Genomic DNA, 21402 nt, shown 5'->3' on the forward strand with positions numbered 1-21402 from the left:
AGCTATTGTCTCTGTAATCATATCTTATGTCATTTTTCTTTCCATGAATTAATTCATGGACACAGTGTTTGGTAAGAGAATCAAATTTCTATAAAATACAAGGTCTAATAATTTCACAATGATATAATTGCCGTAAAAGATTTATTCCAGCATGTACTATACATAACTGAAACCAAATATGTACTTCAAGCATTTCTCTTGGATTTAGCCAACTCTGAAAGATGAGATCATTAAAGCATCTCAATTAGTAATGACTTTCCCAACCCCCAATAGCCAGTGATGCATACATTAAAGGTGCTATGTGCAGTCAAAATTTTAATGTGCACAATTTGAAAATGTCTACTACCTTGGTGCAGAGAGTAGTATTATCTGAGAACCTCATTTGCCTGGAGTTTTATATTGCAGCCATTAAAAAATATTTCATCTCCTTGGGTGAATGTCTTATGAACATTTCCAAACCTATTAAGTAATATTAATTGTACAAAGGTTTGGAAAACATATGAATCATTAAAAGTAGAAATGGGATGTTCAATAGCCTGGAAGAGCTAATGTTATCACTTTTCTGGCCTGTTTAACACCTTCTTAGTACAATTATTTTTAAATAAGTCATCATGACCCAGCGAAAGTTCCTTCTTTTAGAAGCAGAACACTGAGTGGACATGAAGGTGAAAAAATAGGCTCAGAATATTTTAAATACTCACATTAGAGTCTGATGATGTTTTGAGAAAAGTTTTTAAAATATATCTTAGCAGGAACTATTAATAGAGGAAATCCTTGATAGCTTTCATTGACTTATATTCGTATTCATAACATCATATGAAAACTGAGTTGATCTTTACCCAGACCAAAGCAAAATGAAAAGGGAAAAAAGAAATAAAGAGCACTATTCTATTCAAATTTCTCTCTTCAGTAAACTGTATCTTCAACACAGACATGCACGTATTACTGTATTTGTTGCTAATATAAGTCGAAGGTATGTTCAATGTCTAACAGTTAGTTTCTGTTATTGGGATAGGTCTATATGGGAAAAGACTATGGAAAAAGGTGGTTGGACTTAAAGAATGTTCCTAACCTACAATTTTACCACCTGAAAATGACTAATTTGGAGGCTCAATTTGTGGCACAAACATTGCAAGTGACAGGAAGCACACTTAGCTCACATAAACAATATATTTAGTTAAGGAAAATCATTATCTTAATTTAGTAAGAAACAATGCAAATAATCTCTGTTAATGGGGTACATCAGGAAAAAGAGTGTCAATCTCATTTAGATTCTCACATTTTAGGTCAGATGTAAACAAGGCTGCCGTTGAGAAAGTGAATATGAAATGGATGCAAGGAGTACCTTGGGTTCTACAAAAAAAAAAGAACAAACAGTATAATTGCATGTGTTCTATAGATTTTTAAAGCTTCTACGTTTATATATACATAGTTATATGTACATATTCACATATGAATTTAAATGTTTTATTGTAAGAAATTGGCTTGTGTAGTTGTGGAATCTGACAAGTCATCAAATCTGTAGGGTGATTCAGAAAGCTGCAAACCTTAACAGAATTGGTCATTTAGTTTCTAGGCAGAGTGAAAGGCCCATGAACAAAGAAAACAAATGGAACGTCTCCTGGCAGGCTAGAGAACTGGATGGAGCCAATACTTTACTCAGGTCAAGTCCAAAGGCAGCAAAAGAATGAGGTCCCAGATTGAAGGCCATTAAGCAGGAATAATTTCTGCTTGACGTCAGCTTTTTGTTAGATCCCAGCTTTCCACTGATTGGATGAAGTCCACCCATGTTATGAAGAAGTGAGCTTTACCAGTTTACATGTTAAACTCATTTAATATTTACAGGAAGAATCATAAAAAGCTTGACCTGGGTACACAGTGGTTCAAAGAAATTGATGCAAAACTAATGGTCACATCCTTCATTTCCCATATATTCAGCTTTTACAATAAGCTAGACAAATCATTACTAATGAAATGAAAGTAAAATAACACAGTGAATACTAATACATGCTGAAAGATGACTGATAAAAACATTTTTATGTGAAAAATCAATCAAAATAACATTTCAAAATTGGATATGTGACGTATGAAAGGCTTTCCAGTAGGCTTTATAATAGATACAGGTACACCTATCTGTTTTGCAAATATGATCATCAGAACTAGTAATACACATCATTAAATAAGTTTTGCTGGATCCCCAAATAAATAAATTAAAGTGAAAAATATTTAGTGACTTTAGGAGACTAGCACTCGAAGGTGCTGTGCTGACATCAGGAATTCAGGTAAAGCAGCTGATACAAATGTTGGTCCTACTAAAGGAAGGGTCAAGAGAATATAGAACATTGGTTCTATTGATTCAACATGCTGTTACACACAAAGTACTACACATACATGTTCAAAAATCAATGGTCAAATAGCAGTAAAATAATATCTGCTCTCTATACAAGTATTTCCATTATTGTTGGTACTGTTGTTAAAAAATGTCAGTATTTTTGCCCAATTTTAGACTAGTTCTTTTAATCTTTACTTTTGTTTCGTTTTGTCTTATTTTATTGAGCCCAGGTTGGCCTGGCTCTAGCTATGTAACCGAGAATTATTTAGAACTTATGATTATCTTGACTGTACCACCTGAGTTCTGGGAATACAAAGGATGTGCAGCAATGCCAGGTTTATGCAGTACTAGGGAAGAAAACCAGTGTTTCGTGCACGCTAAGCAAGTACTCTACCAACTGAGCTATAAAACTTATCTGCCTTTGATCTTGATGGTCTTCCTGTATTGATAATAATTAATTTATATGGTACTATTGTTATTCTCAGCAATGTACATTCCATAATGGAAACCTTAATTCATTCCCAAGAAGCCAACCTAACTAAAAAGATGTATCTAATTGTCAGATATAAAACTTCCTCAAGTATAATACATTTTTCTTTCCTTTTTAAAGATCTCTCTCCCTCTGTCTCTGTCTCTGTCTCTCTCTCTCTTTCTCTCTCTCTCTCTGTGTGTGTGTGTGTGTATGTATGTATGTATGTGTAGGCACACATGTGTGCACACACCCATTTTAAAGTGTTTATGCATGTATACTTAATCAGACATGGAATCCAGAGAGGCCATTTGGAGTCTTCCTCTATCATTCTCCACCTATTTGTTTTAAGGCAGAATTTCTCTCTGAAACTAGAGCTCATGTTGTCTCTACGAGGCTATAAGCCAGTGATTTCTGACAACCCTTCTGTCTCTACTCTACTTGTACTTGGGGTTATATGCATGAGTTGTATGCCAGGCTTGTTATATGGGTCCTGAAATCTGAACACCTGTCAACATGATTGGTCAGCAAGTACTGTTAACAGCTAAACCATCTCACCATCTCCTTGTGCTTTGATTTGAATACAAGGATATCACTACTTTATGTATTTTAAGTAACTTACTTGAATATTTTTCAGATTAACAGAAATAGAAGATATTTAAAAGAATTTAAGCAAATATTGATCAAAACTTCCCCCCTCTGCAATGAGGTATAAAATACGCATTTTCTAAAGATAAGGATTGAATGGACCCATTCAATGTTTTATTCAAGGACTCCTTAAACTTAGTATGTACCTCTCTTAGTTGGGGTTTCTATTGCTGTGACAAAACACTGTGACCAAAAGGCAATGTGGGGAAGAGAGGGTTTACTTGGATTATACTTGCATATTGTTGTTCATTATCAAAGGAAGTAAAGACAGGATTACAAACAGTCTAAGAACATGGAGGCAGAAGCTGATGCAGAGGCCATGGAGGAGTGTTGCTTACCAGCTTGTTGCCCATGGCTCACTCAGCCTGATTTCTTATAGAACCCAGAACCCCTGACCCAGGAATTGAACATCCACAATGGGCGGGGCTCTTCCCATCAATCACTAATTAAGAAAATTAACTTTCTTAATTAAGAACTTTACTGTTGGATCTTACAGAGGCATTTTATCTATTCAGGTACTCTCTTTTCAGTTGACATAAGACTAGTTAGTGCAGTTGCCAATTATACATTATAGAACTAATATACATCAATGAGACAGCAAACAAAATACTGATCTAGTGAGTGTTACACCTTAACATTAATCTAATATTGAGGTTAAGTCAAATTATTTCCCATACTAGATGGCTGAATATGCTCACGAGGACAACTACAAGCCCACATCAAGTGAGCAGAGATAGTGGAAAGAGGCAACAAAACTGCATATCTTTATTCCTATTTGTATTTCAGATGTCTTTTCCATTCATCCTTATAAATTATGGCTTATAATGTATTCTTTAAATCTACATTTGACCACAAGGACCAGGAGATATACTGTCATCTTCCTACAACAAAACATAAATTTCTAACTGGAACATAAATTGATTCTGTCCTGTCTCTTTCAAATATGCTTGGCTCCACCCACTGCAAATGAGCCATATTTCTATATTGGATAATGTAAATGAGAAGAGAAAAAATGGAGATAGATTAAAGACACAAAATCCAAAGGAAATAAGTGGTGTAAATAAAATATGTGACGATGGTGTGGGGTGCTATAAAGATTTTATTGCCACTTACTTGGGAAGACCAGCATAACTCATGCCTAGTGCTACCACTTACAAGTAATGCGATCCCTGCAAACTCATTGCAATAAAAACTTCAAGCATCTATACTATCACATATTATACACATGCACATACACCAGTAATTTAGTAACTTTTCTAGCTGCCTTTGTCCCTTATAGACTTTATTTCGTTTTGTCCCTTCTTAATGGGAAAAAAATCATTTTTAGCCCAGTGTGTGGTTGATTAAGCATAGAAATCTGATCATTTTTAAACAGTTCTGCAACAACTCACTATTTCAGACATTGAGTGTTCATTGTGGTAGATAATAAATATTATAGGCAAATCTTCCCTAAGCTGGGCACCACTATGTAAGTCAATAGCTTCTCTCATCCTGGTGAATAAAGATAAGGTTTAGTTTAATTGTGTGATTTGGACCTGTTGACTCTAATTGCAAAGTCAAAGGATCATGAAGATCAGAATAATAAAGGGCCTGAAATCCAGACAGTGTATTTTAGACTGAGTTCCAATGAAACTAAGAGCTGACAAGTGGTTGCAACAAATTTTATAAAACAGAGATGGATTCAGAACACTTTTTGTTGCTGTTCTGTTCTAAATGTTGGAGTTATACCTAAGATTTTATTTGTATAATATAATGCTGAAAAATGCAGACATAAGCATACATGTATAAATAAATCACCAATCTGTACCACTATTCTCACTATTTATATTGGAGGCAAAAAAATTGAAATGTTAAGGACACACTAACATTTAATCAACTCTTTTGGTTGCATATCTGGGGCTCTTGCAGTTAGGTTTCTAAAATCCCTATTTACTCTGTCTTATGCTAATGAATTATGCAGTTGTTGCTAATACTGCTACTAATAGTAGAAGCATGGTGTTGAAGAGATTATTCAGAGATTAAGAGCACATACTGCTCTAGCAAACAAAGTTTAGTTCCTAGGACCTGTGTCAGGAAACAAGTATCAATGACATGTACCTCCAGATCCCGGAGCTCCAACATCCTTTCTTACTTCTGAAGGCAAATGCACTCATGAGTATGCACCCACACACATATTTAAAAATAAAATAAATATTTGAAAGAATGTATTTATTCACTCTCCTGTTTAGGGACATCTAGGTTGTTTCCAATAACTGGCTAGACTAGAGCAGCAATGAAAATGGTTGAGGAAGTGTCTCTGTGGTAGGCTGAAGCATTCTATGGGTATATGCCTAAGAGTTATAGATGAATCTTGAAGTAGATTGAGTCGTATCTTCTTGAGGAACTGACGCACTGATTTCCATAGTGCCTGCATCAAACACCAAGCAATCCACAACTCCTGTGATTTACATTGGTGACCTGCCTGCAAGATATGCTAGGGTAATGGTGGCACAAAGCTTAAGGACATAATCAAACAATAGCTGATTTAAGGCTCACTACATAAGAGTAGTGACTAGGAAACAGAAACTAGATAGCTTCAGGATCATAGGATAAAACCAAATAGTACAAAACAAAGCATAGTGATAAGATGATTCCTAATGATATTCTGTTATTGGTTCAGCCATCATTAAAGAAACCTCAGCCTGGATGGGAACAAATAGAGAGACTCACACACAGACATGACACAGAGAGTCGGAGACTTTGGAACCATTCAGACCTAGATGGGATATTTCCATCAACTCCCTCCCCAGAGGGTTCACAGAATTCTGTGGAAGACGAAGCAGAAAAATTATAAGACCCAGATTGGATGGGGGACACTAAGAAAACAAGGCCCACTAAATCAGAATGAGCAAAGATCATTTGAACTTTCAGAGACTTAGACAGCAGGCACACTGCCTGCATGGGTCTGTAACAGGTCTTCTGTTACTATGTTATGGCTTCCAGATTATTGGTTTATTTTTTAATGGATTGATTTTCTTTATTTTTTAATTTTTTAAATTTTATTTTCCATTCCATCCACAATTCTCCCCCACCCATCCTCCAGGTTTAATGAATACTGATGTTGCTGGGTGTCCTTCCAGGCCCTCACCAAGGAGATGGGAAAGAAAGACCAGGAAACCATGTATTTGTTCTCTGGGGAGCAGTTTAAATAGCCTGTGGGAGTGGTCTTGAGTATCTCTGGGGAGGGGAACACCATTTTGTGGGCTTTCTCAAAGGAGGAGTCCGGACTTGGGATGGAACTTTTCACCCAAACATTCCAGACTTCGTGGATATATGGATGCCAAGGGCTGATGTGAAGCCTTAACCCAAACATTCCAGACTCTTTGAGTATAGGAGTTGTTTTCAGGGTTTCTGTCCTGCCTGCTTTCTGTCCTCCCACAAGGTCCCATAGCCATTTAACCCCAAAGAAATCACACAGAGGTCTATATTAATGATAAAATGACTGGCCCATTAGCTCAGGCTTCTTATTAACTCTTATAACGTATATTAACCCATTATTTTTATTTGCATTAGCCACATGGCTCGGTACCTTTTTCAGTGGGACAAGTCACATCTTCCTGTCTTTTGTCTGGTGTCTGTGCAGGACTGTGGAGGAATGGGCTTCCTCCTTCTGAGAATTCTCCTCTTTTTATTGACCCACCTCTACTTCCTGTCTGGTTGTCCCATCTATACTTCCTGTCTGGCTACTGGTCAATCAGTCTTTATTTAAAACATAATTGACAGAATATTGACAATTGTCCCACACCAAGGGGTGCCAGGGACTGGGGTGAAGCATTAACCCAAACATTCCAGGCTATCTGGGTATATGGGTGCCAGGGGCTGGAGTGACACTTTCACCCAAACATCAGAGACTCTTTGGGTATATAGATGCCAGGGGCTAGGGTGACACTTCCAACTAAACCATGTATAATTATTCACTTACTATTTTTTAATGTTACATTATGTGTGCTTGTGTGTGGGTATGTACACATAAAAGTACAGTGACCAGAGAGGGCAAAAATAGATTTTAGATCTGTTGGAGCCTGTGTTAGTTACTCTTCCACTACTCTGAAGAATCATCATGACCAAAAAAAAATTATAGAAGAAAGAGGTTTACTGGTGGCTTGCTTATAATTTCAGAGGTTAGAATCCGATTATCATGGCAAAGAGTGTGGCAGTCAGCAGGCAGGCTTTGGGAGGGAGCAGTAGCTGAGAGTTTGCATCCTTATCACAAAGTATGAGGGAGACAGCTAACTGGAAATAGCCTGGGCTTTTAAAACCTCAGGCCCACCACTAGCGACACACCTCCTCCACCAGGTCAGACCTCTTAATTCTTCCCTAACTATCCGACCAACTGGGGACCAACTATTCAAATATATGAGCCTATAAGGACCATTCAAATTCAAATCATCACCATGCTGAAATTATTATCAGTTCTGAACTTCTTGATATGGGTGCTGGGAACTGAACTCTAATCCTCTGCAAGAGCAGTATGCACTCTTAAGCACTGAAACATCTCTCCAGCTTAAGAATTCTTTTTCACATATCTCACTACCCAACTAAGCTCTAAAGGTGCTCTTTGTTCTTTATAAACTTGCTGTCTAATTGTGCATTTTCTCTGGTAATTTTAGGTACACTCCCATTATTGTGACAAAATATTTTGACAAAATAGACTTAAGGAAAAATCAATTTATTTTAGCTCACAGTTCAAGGTACAGTACATCATGACAGGAACAATAGGTGGCAGACACTTGAAGCAGATGATCACATCACACTTATAATTGGAACCTAGGATCAGTGATTTTTTTTACTAAGTTTTTTCTCATTATAGACACACCAGGATCCCAGTCAGAGAATTAATGCTTCTATCCACAGTGGGTGGGTTGGCCTTCTCAATTCAATTAACACAATCAAGACAGTCCCACAATGGCATATCTGGAGGCCCATCTACCAAGTGAGTATGATTCTGTTAGGTTGACATTTAATGCTATTATAAGTGATAGTGCCTAAGTCTGTAATTGTCTACATCAGCCACAAAATAAACATTCCATATCTTTTTATTAAAATTAGCATATATTGATTGTGCAGAGTAATGGGTTTTATGGTTGAATTTTCATTCAATGATATAACATATGTTGGCCATATCCACCTTCCCATTACCTACTCTTGCCCTTTGTCACCTACTTCTGACTCCTCTTCTCTTTCCAAATTACACCCCTTCTACTGCCATGCCTTATGCTTTGTTTAAATCTACGATCCACATGTGGTGGAAAACATGTTTACTTTTCTGAGACTAGCTCATTTCACTTAATAATGAGCTTCATTTTCCTCAGTATGCCATTTTCCCTTCTTTATGACTAAATATTTTTCAGCAACTCAAAATTCCATGTATACAACAAGCTGAGAATTGGTTTATATGCTTTATAAATCACCACTAACCTCATTTTGACTTGTTATGTCCAAAGAATAACCTGAATTTAGCCTATATGATTCAGCTGTCCGTGCTGATGAAAATCACAGCTAAATGGCAGATGCCTATGTCCCTTAGACTGTATAAATAGAGCCCACAGGGTATATAATCAGGATCTGATTACAGATGCCTGTTGTACATAAAGCTACTTGTTCAGTCTCCACAATAGACAGTTGCTTTTTTAGTTTATACAACAGGGAATGAACATATGGTGGGCATTAAAAACATAAAGAGTTGAGGAAGGTTTTTGAAAAATGTGTGCATAGTAAAATTATGGATCATTAAAGAAGGATAGGATAGTTAGGGGGATAGTCCAGCTGTCTGGTCTTTAAAGATATAAGAGTCATCATGCAGCTCTCCTTTAACCCTCCCTGGGTATTTCTATCTGTTGTGTATTTTGTTTCGGACAGGGAGGAAAATAGTTAGGTCTCATGTTTCTTTCTTTCTTTGTTTGGTTTGTTTCTTAATAAAGGTACTTTTAGAGGCTTTCTACTTTAAAATAATGCTAAAACATATCAACTGCATGACTTTTCTTTTTCTTTGAATATTTAAGATTTAGTGCAAAATGTCAGTTAGAATAACAAATATAGCCACAATGTTTCAAACAATGCAACGTTTCTTCCTCACTTGTTTTAGGAAGGGAACATGAAATCTCCCCAACTAACTGAAAAATATTGGCCTGTATTAGTAGGTGAGTGAATAGAAACCTTGGCTTTGAAAGCCTCTGGATCAATCTGCTGCTTGGAAAGAGCATATACACCAGCTATTTCATCATCTACACAATAGGCTATAAATTATTTGCATGACATCTTCTTTGCATTAGATGCCATGGGCCGGTAACAAGTTGGTGTGATATATAGACCATTTAAGTGACAATAGTCATAAGTTACAGATGGAAAGCTCTATTTTGGCCAGCCATTGTGCTCCCTCTTTGCCCAATTTTCAATATGAAAAATCACCACTGAATATCAAAAATGGCTTCTTGGAACATCAGCTCTGATCTACAGGATTTGTCACGTTGTAGCTCATCTGTTTCGAGAGCACTTCATTCATTTGTTCTGCATTACCAAGATGGAAAGTTCACTGAATAATTGATGAAAAGAGAAAACTATGAGCTCCTGCGCACTCAGTCATTATGGTTTTGATACTACCTTCTAGAAACTAACTATATTGTTATCCAGTAGACACAGCCTAAATTATAAAGGAGGTAATCGCTCAGGTCTGTACACATTCATGCTCATGGCCATTTAAGGATCAGACACTGACCTTTCAGTCCTAACTATTATAGTAACTTTTACTTATACAAATGTGAGAGAATAAATACTTAAATTTTTTTCACACATGCACATAAGTGTGTTGTGCATACATGTAAGTGTGTATGTATATGTGTGCACACATGTGTGCTATCACAGTGATTTATGATTGCCCTGATCTTTTGATATTTGCAAGATAAAAGGATAACAAAAATATAATACCATTTCCTTATTATCATGTGCCAGGGACCACATAAAGAGGCTATTCTCTAATAATCTAATAATAATTTCTAAAATATTATAATCATAATACATATCACTTTGCCACAACTTTCCATTGTTAATTCTCAAACAGCACTGTACTTTCTGTGGAATGGATTAGCACCTTAACCATTTTAGCTTCTGGTATTTGAAGCATGGAAGAAAACCAGTAGGAGGTCTAGGCTTTTTAAATAATGTAATGATAGGGTATTCTCTTAGTTTAACCAGGCAAGAAAGTGATTGAATGTGATGTGAAGCTGTGAGCAGTCACTGAATGGCAAGTAAATCACTAAATAGCAAGTGGCCAGGCAGGATTTGGTGTTCAATGGATAGAAGGAGTCAATAAAACTACCATTAATGAGGAGATGTGAACTTTAATCCAAAGAGAGATTATTTGATTTCGGTCCTACTCTATGGTTTCTATGAAATTTAACTATATTAGGATCTTTGAGCCTATAACTAGTAATCATTCCAAGAAAGAAGCCAAATCAATTTAATTGAACTGTGCCCTATAGAAAAAAAAGAGTCAAATGAACTAAATGGCATTTCCAAATACCACCTCTCTGCCTCTTATCCTTGCTGTGCATAGCACCTGCTGACTTAGCAGTGCTACACTGTTTTCTTCTTTTTCCCTCACCTCTACCCTTTTCCCCCATTGAGTACTTTGAAGGCATTCAAGGATAAGTAAAATTGCATTCACTAGATTCAATGACTTTAAGATCTCTACATGAGAAAACTTCGTAAGCAAGTAAAGCCACTGATTTAGTGTTGTGAAGAATGTGCAGTCATGTGAAATAAATGCAGCTGAGCACTACTGTACAAAGAGTGATCAGAAATTCCACTTATGTACCTGATTACATCAAATAGCATGGTTTTGTTGTCATGAAGGAACGGACTTCTGAGAATGCTTTCAACAGCTAGCTTTTCTCTCTGATCAGATATATACGTACATGTGCGTGTGTTTGTGTGTACGCAGCACATGTGTGTTTGCATGCATACATATATATTATAGTTATTAAACAAACAATACTTTCAACTACAAGTGTTTCATCAGTCAACATATATTCACAGTAATCAGTTTGTTTCCCAAAATTAGATTTGCCACAGGGTGAAGAAGAAAGGCTTCAATTGAAGAAAATATTTTGAAAATCATGACACTCAACAAAAGCTATCCTCTACAAATGGCCACTACTTTTGCCCTGTGGTATGCTTAGTAGACTTCCATCTATCATGAGGAAGTCATGACAACCTAATCGATTCAGTATGGGTTCACTTTCATTCTTGATTGCCTGGAGGTTGCGGTCTCCTACCCAGATGATCTATATTGAATTGTCATCTTCTTTTTCAACAGCAGAGTCTTACTACCTCTTGAGTTGATTGACTTGCAGAAGCATTGTCACTCTAAAACAAGAAGTAGTTACAAATTATATTACTGTTAAACCAAGGTAACCGGTTTTACATTGAACTCAGGAACCATGCTTTTTTTCAAATGATGAATTACAATCCATTTTTCATTTTCACAATGCAAAATAGCTACATGTCCCATCATATTAATTGACCTCATCCATTTCTGTTTGTTTGTAATGTTGCTCACAGATGTAATTATACTTAGCTGCCTCAGGATATAATTAATATACTTCTATAATTTTAGTCACATTCAAATTTTACATTCAGTTATTATATTTACAGACACTTAATTACTAGTGTTATATATTTTGCATGTCCTTTGTGTTAAGAGACAAACACATATGCATATATATATGCATACATATATATGTGGTTATATGTGCTATAAACTTGGGCTTTGCACAAAGCAAACATACAAAATTGTCCTATACTTATATATAAAAATTAAAGATACATGTCTTTCTATATATATATATCATTTTTAAAAACTATGTTTCTCATCTTGCATGAATAACAAAGAAGTGGTAATAACTTCAGCAAACCATTTAAATAAGATATTTTATTATGCTACTTTAATAATACTGATTTTGGAAAAAAGTATAAACGCTGACTTTTAAGTGCCTCTATCTGAGAATTACAAAATAACCTTGTCCATTCTATATGAACGATAACATTAATGTGTTAAAATGTTTATCTATCTGTATATTATATGTATATATATATATATATATGTCTGTGTGTATTTGCACATGCATATGACAAGCCTTTCAGAACCACCAATTATAATTTGCACATGTATGGCTACTTTTCAGGCCTTCAGCTCAGGCCTAAAATTTTCCATTCTTTTCTTGTCATCCAAAATATTTTGAGTGAAATGTCAGTCCTCTGGGAAGGCCTGTCTTCTTATAAGTGTGCAAGAAGATGTGTCCATGTATCAAATTGCTAGTGTTCAAACTCATCAGTTCCCAACAAGCATTTGAAAACATGCCAGAATGATTCAAATGTCACATATGGTTGAATGTCTGGAGAGGAAAAGCACATCAGGACATATATTCATTTTGGTTCCATTGGAGTTGGCCTTGGTTTATTCCTAATGATTGGAATTTAACTGCTCTGCTTATGAGCATATCATCCCAGCAAGCAGACTTAGAAAAAGGAAGGAAATTAAGTTAAAATTTTATAAGGAAATTCTTTAACCACCCTAGTTCATTCAAAAAATTATTTATCTTAGGTAGTATATAGATTTTATGATGTTTGGTTTCAGAATCCATATTATTCTTCTTTCCCTACCACCTTTAATTTGGCAAAGGCTAAAGCACGAATTCTTAGCTTAGTCAATAGTAAATTCTTGTCTTGACCAGCTAGCCTGCTGAAAAAAGTTTCAGTTTTTGAGAGTCATATTAAAGTTGAGACATTAAAAGTGGTTAAATGCTATGAATACCATAAAAACAAGCAATTTATTTTGTTGAGTGATGAAAGGGTGTTAAATGAAAAACCTGTGTGAATACCAACTATTTTCTAGAGACAATGCCATTTGGATAAACAAAAAAAAATGGTTGGGAAAATACAGATTGTAATTCTTGAAATTTCATGTCAAAAAAAAGGGCTGAGTGCAAAATTAAGTATGGTCAATGAAAAGAATATTGACCCCCGTGTTATGAAACTGAAGTTGTCCACAGGACATCTTGACATGGAAATATTTGGGAATTTCTTATAAATATCAAAGTTTGATTTTCATGTATTTGTATCTGAAGTTGACTGATTAGGACATTATGCCAGACACTAATATTTAAACAAGTCTTCAGATTCTTGAATTTTTACATACATATGAGCCTGTCTTAATCAATGTTTTATTGCTGTAAAGAGACACCACAACCATGACAACTCTCATAAATGAAAGCATTTACCATAAAACTGTAAGCATGCCTCAATTAAATGGGGACAGGCATGGTGCTGGAGAAATAGCTGAGAATTCTACATCTGAATCTGCGGGTAGCAGAAAGTCAGACACTGAGCATGGCTTGATTATTTGAAACTCTAAAGCGCATCCACAGTGCCACACTTCCTCCAACAAGGCTACAACTCCTAATCCCTTTCAAGTAGCACCACCCTCTAATAATCAATAATTCAAATACAGGACCGCATGGGGGTCATTCCTATTCAAACCACCTCATTCCGTTCCCTGGGCCCCATAGCGATGGCATAACTCAAAAACACATTTGGTTTAACTTTGTTATTTATTTTTTTTTATTTTTATTCTTTTTTTCTTTTCTTTTTTTTAAATTTCCACCTCCTCCCATTTCCCTTCCCCTCCTTCCACTCCCCCTCCCCCTACCTCTCCATTCCAAAGAGCAGTCAGGGCTCCCTGTCCTGTGCGAAGTCCAAGGCCCTACCCCGCTCCATCCAGTTCTAGGAAGGTGAGCATACAAACAGACTAGGCTCCCACAAAGCCAGTACATGCAGTAGAATCAAAACCCAGTGCCATTGTCCTTGGCTTCTCAATCAGCCCTCCTCGTCAGCCACGTTCAGAGAGTCCGGTTTGATCACATGTCCATCAGTCCCAGTCCAGCTGGCCTTGGTGAGCTCCCATTAGATCAGCCCCACCATCTCAGTGGGTGGGTGCACCCCTCATGGTCCTGACTTCCTTGCTCATGTTCTCTCTCTTTCTGCTCCTCATTTGGACCTTGGGAGCTCAGTCCAGTGCTCCCAAGTTTAAAAGCTCCCATATTCTAACATAATCTCTAGATGGTTTAAATGGTCAAAGTCTTTTCTGAGTCTTACGGCAATCTCTTAACTACAATCCCCTGTATTATCAAAATCAAAAAGCAGATCACATAAATCCAACATACAAGGACACAAACTATCCATTACTATCCCAAAAGGGAAGAAAGAGAATATAGTGAGAAAATACTGGACCAAATAAAGACCTAAAATCAGCAGGGCAAACTCTAGTTCATGTCTGATGTCAAAGTGCTCTTCAGATATCCAACTCCTTTTAGCTTTGTTGATTGCAACACACTTCTCTATTGGGCTGGTTTGATGATGCTGTTTTCCTTGGCAAGTATCACATGGCTATAGTATCTCCAAAATATTGATGTTTCCAAGGCAATCAAGGCTTCATCTTCACAGCTTCACACAATGACCTTTCTAGGCCTCCATGCAGGGACACCCCTGACACACGTCTGACCTCAGTAGCTTTCCTTAGCTGTGGAGAGAGATTGCACAATCCCAGATTTCTTACATCCTAGACTCTAAAACCCAAACCACATGACAGAAAATGCTAATTCTGCTGTTTGCAGGGACTGAAACATGGCCCTCTTATTCAATTACATCTTCACCAGTTTTCTATTTTCAGTGGTTACCTTCATTGCCTAAGCTTGCCTGTCCTAGAACTCAGTCTATAGACTAGGCTGGCCTCCAACTCAGAGATCTGCCTCTGCCCCTTAGTAATGGGGTTAAAAGTATGTGACACGAGGCCTGTCCCTAAGCTTTTTAAAATTCCTTTTCACAAGTTGGAAGCTTGGCTGGATGGGATCTTGCCCTAAGATCACCATTCCCATTTAGCATCAGGGATTTCTTTAACTGCTTATTTCCTTGATCAAAATACTAGCACCATTACTCTTCCTGGTATCTCTTTTCTCCTCAAACTCTACATTTCATACCTTTGCTTGCTCAGCTTGGTCCTTTTCATTTCAGAATTGTGTAAGACTGGCCACTAATAACAATATGACACAGTCAATACTGGCTGTTTGGAAACCTCCTCTGCCAATGCCATTTATCCAAAACTCGTCAATTTAGCCTCAGGCAGACTTTTTGAACAGTGGCAAAAAGTAGCCATATTCTTCTCCAAAAATATCACAATAGTCTCTAGGCCACATACTAAAGTTCTTCTCTCCAGAAACCTCTTGAAGCAAGGCTATTACAGTTCAAATCACCCTCTGTACTACTGTTTTTCCTGCTCCTACTAAGATGGCCCATTAGGCCCTACATAAAACGTTCAACTACTTACCTAATCCAATACCCTAAAACTCCACATTCTACCAACAAAAAACATGGTCAGGCCTATCAAAGCAATACCCTAGTTCCTGATACCACCTCTGTCTTAGTCAGTGTTCTATTGCTATGAAGAGATACCATGATGACAGAGACTCTTATAAAGGAAGGCATTTAGTCAGAACTTGCTTACAGGTTCAGACATCTAGTCCATTGTCATCATGGTGAGAAACTCAGTGGCATGCAGTTAGACATGGTCCTAGAGAAGGAGCTGAAAGCTCTACATCTGGACTTGAAGGCTGCAGGAAGATAGAGACACGGGTCCTGGCTTGTGCATCTCAGACCCCAAAGCCCACACTTTGCCAACATGACATACTTCCTTTCTCAGGATCATACCTACTCCAACAAGGCCATGCCTCCTAATCCCTATCAAGCAGTGCCACACCCTAATGCCCAAGCATTTAGGTAAGTGCTTCTCAATCTTTGGGTCATGATCCCTTTAACTTACTTTTATCTCCAAAAATATTTATATTACAATTCATAACAGATCAAAATTACAGTAATGAAGTAGCAACAAAATAATTTTATGGTGGAGAGTTACCATAACATGAGAAACTATGGTAAAAGGTAGCATTAAAAGGAAGTTTGAGAACTACCGACTTACATATTTGAGATTATGGGGGCCATTTCTATTCAAACTACAACAGAGCCAATATAGACTTGCATTTAGTTCAGATGAAATTGAAAGAAATTAAATTCAGTAAATGCTAACTAGATTTATCTTGTGTTTCTTGTTTTAGACAAGTAATGAAAAGTAGAAAAATACAAACATTATATCATCTAATACATTGACAACTAATTAAAACATCAATAGACTCAGAGTCTAAATATAAGGACCAGGTTACATATATTATATATGTGTATGTTCATATATATGAAACAACCTAAATATTTAATAAATTGATGTTAGATAAATACATGAAGAAAAGTTGGAGATGTAGATGTAGTCTCATTTAAATAAGGCCTTTGATAATTAAGTACTAGGTCATATTTGATAGGAAAAAGAATAAATGAGCTTGTGTATTCGGTCAAACATAAGTGTATCAAAAGATTGCCCTAAATGTAGACCTTGAAAAGTTTCTATACCATATCAGATTGAGTTTTTAAATGTATCTGAAACCCCCAATGAAAATTATGTTATCAGTGATATTCACTTTCTTAATTAAACAATGTGAACTATTAAAATGTATTCTTTAAAAACATTTCATTTGTTTCTACTCTGTTCTTGTAACAACAAGAAAGGATACAGGAACATGAAAAGTGATACTATCTACTATAACTGTTTTAAAAATTAATTTGGTTCTATACAATCTCACAGAATCAACTTTATTTTCAATATATTTGAGAAAACAGGACTTTAAAATTTAAAGAGTTAAATATTTTGATTTTCCCTGGCTTCCTCCCTACAGTTTTCTAAAAAAGTAAAACTTTGTCAATCACATAGTAATACGTTAAAACATAAGCTTAGCCAATATCAAGTGTCTGATAGTCTATGAAAAGTGTCCAAAAATGTCATCAGCATTGTTAACATATTTACTAAACCATAAGTAATCTACACTCTTATCTGATAGACTCAATCATTATTTTGAACTCAGTAGTTTCTACAAAAAGCAGAACAAATTCATTCAAATTCAATAATTCCAAGAAACTCCTCCTATCCTGTCAGTTATGACCTGAGTAACTCTTTAAGATTTCTATCCTGCCAAAGATTCTCCTCCTTTATTTCCAAGGAAGACTGAAAAATATCCAATGTTAATCTTTAAGAAGATGTTAAGCAAGTGCTTGGTTGTCACAATAAAAATAATTGATTGTTTCAGGCAGTGGTGATGCACACCTTTGGTCTCTGCACTCAAGAGGTATAGACAGATGGATCTCTTAATTAGAGCCCAGCCTGGTCTACAGAGTTAGTTTCAAAAAAGCCATGACTACACAAATAAACCCTGTCTTGGAAAAAAAAACATAAACAACTATTTATGGCTTCTCTAATATACTCATCATTCTTTTAATCACCTAAATTTTTTATTCGCTTTCATGTCAAAATAATAATAAAAGGTAAATAAAAGCCAAGATCATACATTTGATTTTCAAAGGTCCAGATGATGTTGCTATTATTTTATGCTGCTGTTCTGTTGTTTTTATTAAACTTATCCTCAAGACATACGCAAACCATAAGCAGATGGCTCAGGTTTATAAGATGCTAATTTCGAAGATTTCAGGTCCAGAGTGACTCAAATGGCAACTGGAAGATCGAAAGTGCTGGTGTTTACAAAGTACAGTCTATGCTAAAGGCTATCGCTATGTAGGTGTATATATAGGTGTTCACATCTTATTGTCACTCTTCCTCAGAAAGTTTATACATCACGTATTTAATGACCATGTCACACGAAAATTGAGAAATGAGTAGTTATGGGTAGTTGCAAACAACTAAGATCACAGTGAAGAACATATTGAAGGTTTGAAGAAATGTTTGGGATTCAGAGAACTGTGAATATGTGTTTTTCTCAGGTTATAGTTATATATTTAAATGTTTATATGTAACAATAATAATTAAATAAAATGAGGTCATTAATTTGAAATGGAATGGGTGAGGCATAGAAAGCATGGAAAGGAAGACAGGGAGGAAGGAAAAGATAGAAATATAATACTTATATATGAAATATTTTTTGATGTTTATTTATTTTATGTATATGACTGTTCTATCTGCATGTATGTCTGCATGCCAAAAGAGGACATTAGATCCCAGTATCACAATCCTAATTAGTCTTTAATTAAATAAAACCCCAGAGCAGCCAGCCACTAAAGTGCTTACCTCTCTGAATGCTCAGGCCAAATGGGCAAGATGTTGTCTTTACAAGTTCTCAGACTGAATGCTGTGCGATCCTGTCCCCTCCCACTTTATATTTCTCTCTCTGTCTAGCCATGTCCCTTCTTGTCTCCACCTCCTTAATGTTGGGATTAAAGGCATGTGACTCCCAAGTACTGGTATGAGCCACTACTGCCTGACTCTGTTTATCTTTCAGACTGGATCAATCTAGTGTAGCCCAGTGTAGCCTTGAACTCTTAGAGATCCCTCTGCTTCTGTCACCTGAGTCCTGGAATTAAAGGTGTGTGCCATCATTGCCTGACCTTTATGGCTAACTAGTGGCTAGCTCCATACTATGATCATCAGGGAATCTTTATTTGTTAGTTTACAAGCAAAATAGAACCATAGATCCCACTATAGATGGCTGTGAGTCACCATGCGGTTGCTGGGAATAGAACTCTGGATCTCAGGAAGATCAGCCAGTGCTCTTAACTGCTGAACCATTTCTCCGGCTTGTTATGAAATATTTTCAAAAAATTAAAAATTGGCAATATCTGTGGCACATGACAGCTAAATGTCTCACAGGAAATTCTCTGCTCTTAGTCCTGTGTCTTTGGACTTCTTACCTCAGAGCTTAGCAGTCAGCAAAATGGGAAATTGAAGAGCAACCACAAGGATGACCCTTCCAAGTCTGTTCACCTCCCAGCAAACCTAGGCTACAAGGTTTGCATGGCCCAAAACATCCAAGGTGAACAAGAAAGGAGTCAAAGAAACTGTAACCATTGTGAAAATAACACCCATGGTAGCTGTGGGCATTGTGGTAGGTATGTAGAAACTCCACAAGGCCTCCAGACCTTCAAGACAGTATTTGCTGAGCAAACCAATGAAAAGTGTAAAAGGTGTTGCTACAAAACTGGCACAAACTTAAGAAGGCCGTCACCAAATACTGTAAGAAATGGCAGGGCAACATGGGGAAGAAACAGCTGGAGAAGTACCTCAACAGCATGATAAAGTATTCTCAAGTCCTCTACATAACTGAGGGCTCTCAGAAGATCCTGCTTCCTCTGTACCAGAAGGCACTCTGGATGGAGTGAACAGAGGAACTGTGTCTGAGAATGGGCCCTAGAGAGGCTGCCACAGCAGGTTCTTGTGAACCAGGTGTTTGGACAGGATGAGATGGTTGATGTCATTGGAGTGACAAAAGGCAAAGGCAAAAAGGGGTGTCTAGTCATTGGCATCCAAAAAAAAGCACCCTGCAAGACCCGTTAAGGGCTGTGCAAGGATACCTGTATTGGAGCCTAGAACCCTGCCCATGTGGCCTTCTCTGTGGCTCCAGCTGGGCAGAAAGGCTGCCATCATCACACAGAGATAAACTAGATTTACAAGATTGGTCAAAGTCGGTAAGCTGATCAGAAATAATGTATCTACTGACTATTACTCATCTGACAAGAGCATCAAACCACTGGGTAACTTTATTCATTATGATGAGGTTATCAATGACTTTGTGAGACTCAAAGGCTGTGTGGTAGGAACCAAAAACGGTGTTCAATTTCAGCAGCTCTGGAGAAAACTGACCTGGAATTTATTGTCACCAATTCCAAGTTTGGTCATGGTCATTTACAGACTGTGGAGTATAAGAAAGTCTGTATTGGGCCATGCAAGAAATACCACATTGCCAAGGAGGAAGATGCTTAATATCGGAAGCACTTTGTGAAATTGATAGGATCATGAACGACTTTTCCAGTGTGTGTGGGGGGACTTGTTTAATATATTGAATTTTTTTGAAAGTAATTTTATTAAATTATAAAAGTTTCCATTTACGCCCCTCTTCCCAACACCCTCCCACTCCCCCCACTCCCTCTCTTCCTCCCTCTTCGTCCCTAAGGGCAGTCAGGGTTTCCTGCCCTGTGGGAAGTTCAAGTTCCTCCCCCCTCCCTCCAGGTCCAGGAAGGTGAGTATCCAAACAGACTGGATCCCCAAAATCCAATATATTGAATTTTTAATAGTCTTTAAAAAGGAGTAACAATTTCTAGTGAGCAATCTAAAAGAAAAATAATCTTTATCTTATTTCTGTGGAGGGGGTATGGAAAGAGATGAGAGAGAGAGAAAAACATACCTACAAGGTATAGGTACAAGGAAAGATATGCTAACAGCCATGACTATTTGAATAGTATGCCTGTTATTAATTTAATTTTTTATACCAACAGAATCAAATTTATTTTCATTGATTTTTCAGGAAAGGAGGCTTTGAAGTTTGGGAGTGAGGCATTTTTGAGAAATAAGAGATTAAATCTAAACTGTCTGTTATCTATTCACAAATATAAAGATATTTAAACCAGGTTTGCTGGCTCATACCTGTAACCCCAGCATTTAGAAAGTAGAGGGAGAAGGATCTATACCATGGAGGAATTGCCTATAATTTATAGACAAACGAGGCTGGGAATGGTAAAGTAACCTGACCAAGATCATGTATGACTTAAAGCGACTGATTCGAATAAGTGCAGGCCGAATTTCCTCCAAACCCAGTGTGTATTCTGTTTCCCATGAACATTTCCATAGAGTTAGTTTTGGGTCAGGGAACTGAACTGGTAGATTTGATGGCCCAGATCCAGTTTTTGCTGGACTATGTGAGGTTCACACTGCTATTTTCAAATGTATTCTCAAAACAGAACTCTGTCCTATCTTCCT

The 21402-nt window shown here is 36.9% G+C and overlaps 1 pseudogene; it reads left to right on the forward strand.

The window, feature by feature from the left end:
- Positions 1 to 19288: 19288 nt before the first annotated feature.
- Positions 19289 to 20409, forward strand: LOC125403667 (large ribosomal subunit protein uL3 pseudogene; annotated as a pseudogene).
- Positions 20410 to 21402: the final 993 nt, after the last annotated feature.

This window comes from Myodes glareolus, chromosome X (assembly GCF_982192425.1).
Source record: "Myodes glareolus chromosome X, mMyoGla1.1, whole genome shotgun sequence".
In the NCBI taxonomy this organism is placed as follows: domain Eukaryota; kingdom Metazoa; phylum Chordata; class Mammalia; order Rodentia; family Cricetidae; genus Myodes; species Myodes glareolus.